General features: G+C 32.9%; 1 protein-coding gene across 5 annotated transcripts in view; it reads right to left on the bottom strand.

The window, feature by feature from the left end:
• clcn3 (chloride channel 3) overlaps positions 1-6,276 on the bottom strand; it is a 35,487-nt gene extending 29,211 nt beyond the window's left edge. For all 5 annotated transcript variants that reach the window (XM_043244276.1, XM_043244279.1, XM_043244278.1 and 2 more), the window contains exon 1: positions 6,124-6,276. The gene's annotated coding sequence lies outside the window, so the exon portion shown is untranslated. The remainder of the gene's footprint in view (positions 1-6,123) is intronic.
• Between the last annotated feature and the right edge of the window lie 1,224 nt (positions 6,277-7,500).

Below are 7,500 nucleotides of genomic sequence, written 5' to 3'. Positions count from 1 at the left end.
TCTGTGTGTATGTCTGTTTGTCTGTGTGTGTGTGTGTGTGTGTGTGTGTGTGTGTCTGTCTGTGTGTGTGTCTGTGTGTGTGTGTGTGTTTATCTTCTCCTCTGCTATGTGTGGTGTGTGTGTGTGTGGTGTGTGTGTGTCTGTCTGTCTGTGTGTGTCTCTGTGGGTTTCTGTGTGTGTGTGTCTCTGTGTGTGTGTCTCTGTGTGTGTGTGTGTCTGTGTGTGTTTATCTTCTCTGCTGTGTGTGTGTCTGTGTGTGTGTGTGTCTGTGAGTGTGTGTGTCTGTGTGTGTGTGTGTGTGTGTGTGTGTGTTTATCTTCTCCTCTGCTATGTGTGTGTGTGTGTGTGTGTGTCTGTGTGTCTGTGTGTGTGTCTGTGTGCGTGAGACAGAGCAGGGGTCAAGATTACTGTTTAATGTTTAATCTTTCAGTACAGTGTGTGAAAGGTAAAAAGTGCAAAGTACATCTGAAAATGACACACAATTATAATATCTGATATCAGAGGTCGTGCTCATCAGTCAGGCGTCTGAATAAAACAGTGCACTCAAAAGCAGGAGTCAGGTGACTTACAGCCGGAGTCTGTGTGTGTTTCTTCAGGGTCTCATAAGAACACAGAAACACACTCAGACCTTCTCTCTGTATCTCCTGTGTGTCTCTCTCTCTCTCTGAGACGGATCACGAGTCCTCGTGTACAGAGTTACAGTCACAAGCCTCCACACGATCATTAATAATAACGGTGGAAATAATTAACCACAACGCCAGCATCTGATCATGTGCGGAAATCTCACTTATAATAGAAAAAGAAAAAAAATGAAAACAGTATGACACAAATGGTCTGTTATTATTATTATTATTATTATTATTATTGTTGTTGTTGTTAATAATAATAATAATAATAAATTAATAAAGAAACTAAATACAATAATTTGTATAATATTACTGTTTAATAATTTAAACATGTAATTTGGAGGGTTAAATAATAATAATAATAATAATAATAATAATAATAATAATAACTATCATTATTGTCATGCTGGTTTGAACAATAATAATAATAATACAAATCATTATAAAATAATATATAGTATACAAATATAATTGGTTTTATTAACTTATTTACATAATAAAACATTACAGTGTAACATAATAATAATAATTAATATTCATAATATACAAGTTAGAATAATAAATAGCAATAAATTATGTTTGAAAAACAAATGCATAGATATTTTTATTAACTGCCAATAATATTCTATAATAATTGTATATATATTAAGTCTCTTCTGCTCGGTAAGAAGTCTACATTTATTTGATTAAAATTACAGTAAAACCTGTAATATTGTGAAATATTATTACAATTTCATAGAACTGTTTTGTATGGTAATATTCTGTAAAATGTTTTCAGCATCATTACTCCAGGCTTCACGCGATCCTTCAGAAAGCACTCTATCGCTGCTTTGTAGCTGAAAGTAGAGGATGTCTGGAGTAATAGATTCACTTTGCAAGCAAATCATGAGATTGAGGGATCTAGCTGGTGTCTGTCCTCGAGACCCGAGCACAAGAAGCGCTCTGGGAGGAATCCAACCTGGCTTGAATCCAGCTGAAACCAGAAATTCAATTGATTTACTTCAATTTAAGTGTTTTGGGTTTTTCTTTCAGGCCCAGAAACATCAGAGAGCGTTTCTCAGAGTTCAGGAGCGATTCACAGCACTCTCTAAATCTCTAAATATCACATTAGGAGGTGTTTACTTCATACAGACCATCCTGCTAACATACAGATATTTATTGAAAAAAAAAATATATATATATATATATATATATATATATATATATATATATATATATATATATAATAAAATTGTATATATATATATATATATATATATATATATATATATAAATAATAAAATTGTATATATATATATATATATATATATATATATATATATATATATATATATATTAAAATATAGTATATATATATATATATATATATATATATATATATATAAATAATAAAATTGTATATATATATATATATATATATATATATATATATATATTAAAAATAGTATATATATATATATATATATATATATATATATATATATATATATATATATATATATATATATATATATATTAAAATAGTATATATATATATATATATATATATATATATATATATATATATATATATATATATATATATATATATATATATATATATATATATTAAAAAATAGTATAGTATATATATATATATATATATATATATATATATATATATATATATATATATATTATAAAATAGTATATATATATATATATATATATATATATATATTATAAAATAGTATATATATATATATATATATTATAAAATAGTATATATATATATATATATATATATATATATATATATATATATATATATATATATATATATATATATATATATATATATATATATTATAAAATAGTATATATATATATATATATATATATATATATATATATTATAAAATAGTATATATATATATATATATATATATATATATATATATATATATATATATATATATATATATATATCTACATCTACAGTAATTTTGTCATATGATTGCCCCTAATTAGCTGCATAATTCTAGTCCAACACTCCACATTTATTGATTTATTGGTTATTTAAAAGGTACAAGGACGCACCCAGTCTTACTACAGGGAGACGAGAGGGTCTGCACTGCTTGCTGTTCGAGAAAGCGTAAGGGCACGGGTCACGTGTGCCTCAAAAACCAATCACATTAACCTCTGACATCACTGAACCCGAGTTGAACGCCGCTCACGAATCCCGTAGGAATCAACGAGAGGTGCCATGAACTGAATCAGGGTCCTTTTTCTGTGCTGAACTCCAGTCCAGAGGTGTTGATTGGCGTAAAGCATGTAGGAGGTCAGCAGACTGCTCTCATTCGCTTTTGTTTGAGGCTAAAGGTCGCAGGCTGGCGACGTCGGGGCAAATCCTGAACACGCGGGTCGCCACGGCAACGAGTCTCAGATTCGCGCGCCCGCTTCCAGACTTCACAACAAGTGAGGCTTCAGACGTTGGAAAGACTGGACCAATCCCCGACTGGAGCCCCGATGGATTGGACTGGACCCCAAAATCAAATCGAAGGCTAGCGAATCATAAACGAATCGAATCAGGACGTCTGAATCGACACCCAGCCCTACCTAGTCAAACATCTAACGTCAGGTGCTTCTCTCGCACACCTTTAAATCTCTAAAACTATTAAAAAATAGTATTAAAAATAGCCCGCGTCACAGCTGTAACGATAAAGGCAGGGTAATGACGTACCTGGAATCACTTTCAGAGCGTTTCTTAATCCAGATGATGAACGATACAGACACTGACAGCCAATCAGAATCCAGCTTACTAAAACAAGCTCGAGAACTGAAACCAATAAGTCAAACAATTATTACTTTAATCGCTTCCAAAATAAAAGTTTTTGTTTTCATAATTTGTATTAGTACACGTACTGTACCAATATATATATATATTTGTGTGTGTATATATATATATATAGGATTTGATTAGTCGTGATTAATCATTTGACATCACTACTTTATAGTTATTTTTAAAGTTGTTCTTGATGTTGCACAACTTTCTCCTGCCTCTCTCTTTCTTTCTCTCTCTCTCTCTCTCTCTCTCTCTCTCTCTCTCTCTCTCTCTCTCTCTCTCTCTCTCTCTCTCTCTCTCTGTCTCTCTCTGTCTCTCTCTGTCTCTCTCTGTGTCTCTCTCCCTCTCTGTCTCTCTCTCTCTGTCTCTCTGTCTCTCTCTCTCTGTCTCTCTGTCTCTCTCTCTCTCTCTCTCTCTCTGTCTCTCTCTCTCTCTCTCTCTGTCTCTGTCTCTGTCTCTCTCTGTCTCTCTCTCTCTCTCTCTCTCTCTCTGTCTCTCTCTGTCTCTCTCTGTCTCTCTCTCTCTCTCTCTCTCTCTCTCTCTCTCTCTCTCTCTCTCTCTCTCTCTCTCTCTATGTGTCTCTCTCTCTCTCTCTCTCTCTCTCTCTCTCTCTGTCTCTCTCTGTCTCTCTCTCTCTCTGTCTCTCTCTCTGTCTCTCTCTCTGTCTCTCTCTCTGTCTCTCTCTCTCTCTCTCTCTCTCTCTCTCTCTCTCTGTCTCTCTCTCTCTCTCTCTCTCTCTCTCTCTCTCTCTCTCTCTCTCTCTCTCTCTCTCTCTCTCTCTCTCTCTCTCTCTCTCTTTCTGTTGTCATGGAAGTATCACCTAGGTGACTGTTGCTTAGAGATGAATCAGCGTTTTCAGATGCGTGTGAAATGACGGGATCACTTGCATTTCTTTACTCAACCGTCAGTAAAAACGACACGGATGCGGCTGAGAAACACACCGATACACCCGCCCTGTTCCCTAGGCATCACACACTCCACAGAGATAAATAAAACACAGCCAGGCTGATGCTGGTGATCGGCGGCTGCGGCTCACAAGTTCCTTTCAGAGCAGGAAGACGAAAGAGGAAGACGCTTGGATTTACTGCCGACAACAGAAACATTCTTTAAAAAACGTATACGGTCCGATCATCAGTCCAGACAAACAAAACACTGCCTTTCCAATCAACACCTTTGGCTCCTCAATGAAAAAAAGTACTGTTTTAGTTAATAGTTTAAAATAGTTAATATAGATATTACTTTCGTCTTTTATTTTTTTACTTTAATTTTAGATAACATTTTATTTTTTTTAATGCCATTTTTGTTATGGTTTTAATATGGAATATAGTTTTTATGGATTAGTTATTTTATTTATTAGTTTTAATTTAGTGTAAAATGTTATTTTTTATTAAAAAGCATATTTAAAATATTACATAATTTATATAATATTTAAGTTAAAATTTATTTCAAGTATAAAACTTTTTTAAAGTTTTTTTTAATTTTAGTTAACGGTACCCCTGCATGACTAACGCACTATAATCTCAAGAAATGTTTGATTTGGATCCAGTAAGTCATATGATTTGATCACACTTCCTGAAATCCCTCTCTCTCTGTCTCTCTCTCTCTCTCTCTCTTTTCTTTCTTATAAATCTGACATTGATCATTTTCTCGCGAACCCGTATGAACGAAGCGAGCAGATCCGGGACTCGTGAGAAGGTTTGTTTTTACACAAATCTCTCATATGTAGATTTATCAGGTTCCCGAACTTTAAAAGCCCGAACAAGATCGCCCTCACGTGAGCCTAAAACTTAAACGTCATCAATGTAAAAAGGACTTTTTAATGTTACATAAATCCAATATTATTTGGAAAAATGTTTAGTACATATTTAATTTTATTTTGATATAATTATATAATATTTATTTATAATAATTATTTATAATTGTATTATTTTAATTTATTGCATTAAATCATTTATTTACTATTTAGCCTGTAATTTTTTTTTAAATAAATTAATATTTCTTGAAATATTTTTTTAAATCCTCTGACTATGATTCATATGAACTACTATGAAAATTGGCTTTAAAAAAAAAAAAAAACTAATGTTTGATTTATCGTGAACGCATTAGGGTGGGATGTTAAAAACGAAACAAACAAAAAAACTGTTTACCGCACAAAAAAATACTTGCTACTTCCTTTTTGCGGTGCACAAGAGAAAGCCGTGGAGGTTCACGTGTCGTGTTGTTTTCTTGTTTATGTGAGTGTGTTGTTGTGAAATGTTCACACACTCATCCGTGCGACTCTGAGCTGAAGGCCTAACATCAGTGACACGCATCTTAATGATCAGAGCTCAACTCTACAGACAGTCTGTAACACAAACACACACACACACACGCACACACGCGCGCACGCGCGCACGCACGCGCGCGCCGAGCACATCTCACCTCTGGACGTGCCGCGCGTGCATCTCAATCACGTAACGTCGCGTGATTAAACCGCTTCGAACGCTTCCACCGACCCAGAAGCGGCCGAAACAAACCCTAAAGGGAACCTGCGGCGTCTCCCTCCCGCTCAAGCGCCACCGAGCGCGAGAGCATCCCTCCGAAGCGACGGTTAACGGGGCGTTCGCGCGATCCTCGCGACGGACGGAACTGACAGGTGCTTCCGAGCGCGAGCGCGGTCCCGCAGCGACTTACCTCCGCGATGCCTCGAAACGACCTCTGAGGGCACGGATCATCCCTGAAGCGCGGGTGAAACGCGCAACGACATCTTCCCCTCAAGAGCTGGCTGTCATTCTGCTCCGGCGCTGCTTATTTTGGCCCATTCCTGTCGATGACGTTCACTTCCGGTGTCCCCTCCGCCTCCTCCTCCATCACCACCAGAGAGATCCGTGCTTTTTCATTTATTTTAATTAATATAAATTTACACGCAACCGAATGGATTTATAATGTAAAAAAAAAAATAATAATAATTTATATATATATATATATATATATATATATATATATATATATATATATATATATATATATATAATTAGCTAATGGAACTGGTATTTAATCATTAGAATAATGGTAAAATAATACGGTGAATAATTTTATTATTATTATTATTATTAGTAGTAGTAGTAGTAGAATATTATATAAAAAATTATAATTTAATAATTACTAGATACTAATTGAATTTACCTTCATTAAGTATTTCATGCTAGAAAATATTAAATGAAAAGACTGGTCCAAAAATGTAGTTAGTATAAATAATAAACTGTAAGATTTTAGAATAGCATGCAGATTAATATTTTTATAAAAAAAACATACTAAAAATATAGCTAAAAAAATATATTAATGCTGAATTTATTTTAAAAACATATAATTACATAAATACAAAAATATAATACAAGAAAATAAAAGAATAATGTTATTGGCAATGAAAATAAAACTGGCATTTACTAATTAGAATTGTGATATGTAAAGTAAAATGCATTAAAATGCATTTATATATTTATAATTAATATTTAATATTATAATATAAAAATATTTAATTATTTAATATTTAATAAATAATTACCTAAAGATACCATCATAATATAAATGAAAAGAACAAGGAATAAAAAGTTAATAAAATAAATAAAAAAAATCTGTTTATAGAATAACATGCAAAATATTCTTTATTAAAAATAAAATCTACTAGATTTGTAAAAAAACTAATTATCCATTATCTTAAAATACTTTACTATAACAATTAACAAAGCTGGAAAAATATAATAAAATGAAAGCAAATCAAAATTTAATAATATTGATAAAATATACTATAATAATAATTTAATGAGCTTTAAAAAGCAAAGGTGTCGTTTCAAGATCAGGAATTTAATTTCTCCTTGTTCTATATTCATGGGCTAAAGTTACATTTGATCTATTTCCCCTGAAAACTCACCGGCGAAGGCATGAGACGTGACTTGAACGTCATTAAATGTTAGTTCCAGGTGTCGCTCATCATAAAACAAGCCTGCCTTTCAGAGTCAGTCATCCAAGGCTGTCCGTGTGAGAGATAAGAGACCTCGACCAAACGGAGTC

Source organism: Puntigrus tetrazona, chromosome 7, assembly GCF_018831695.1.
Source record: "Puntigrus tetrazona isolate hp1 chromosome 7, ASM1883169v1, whole genome shotgun sequence".
In the NCBI taxonomy this organism is placed as follows: Eukaryota; Metazoa; Chordata; class Actinopteri; order Cypriniformes; family Cyprinidae; genus Puntigrus; species Puntigrus tetrazona.
Note: the sequence above shows the minus strand (reverse complement) of the source record. Positions and strands in the feature narration are given on the sequence as shown.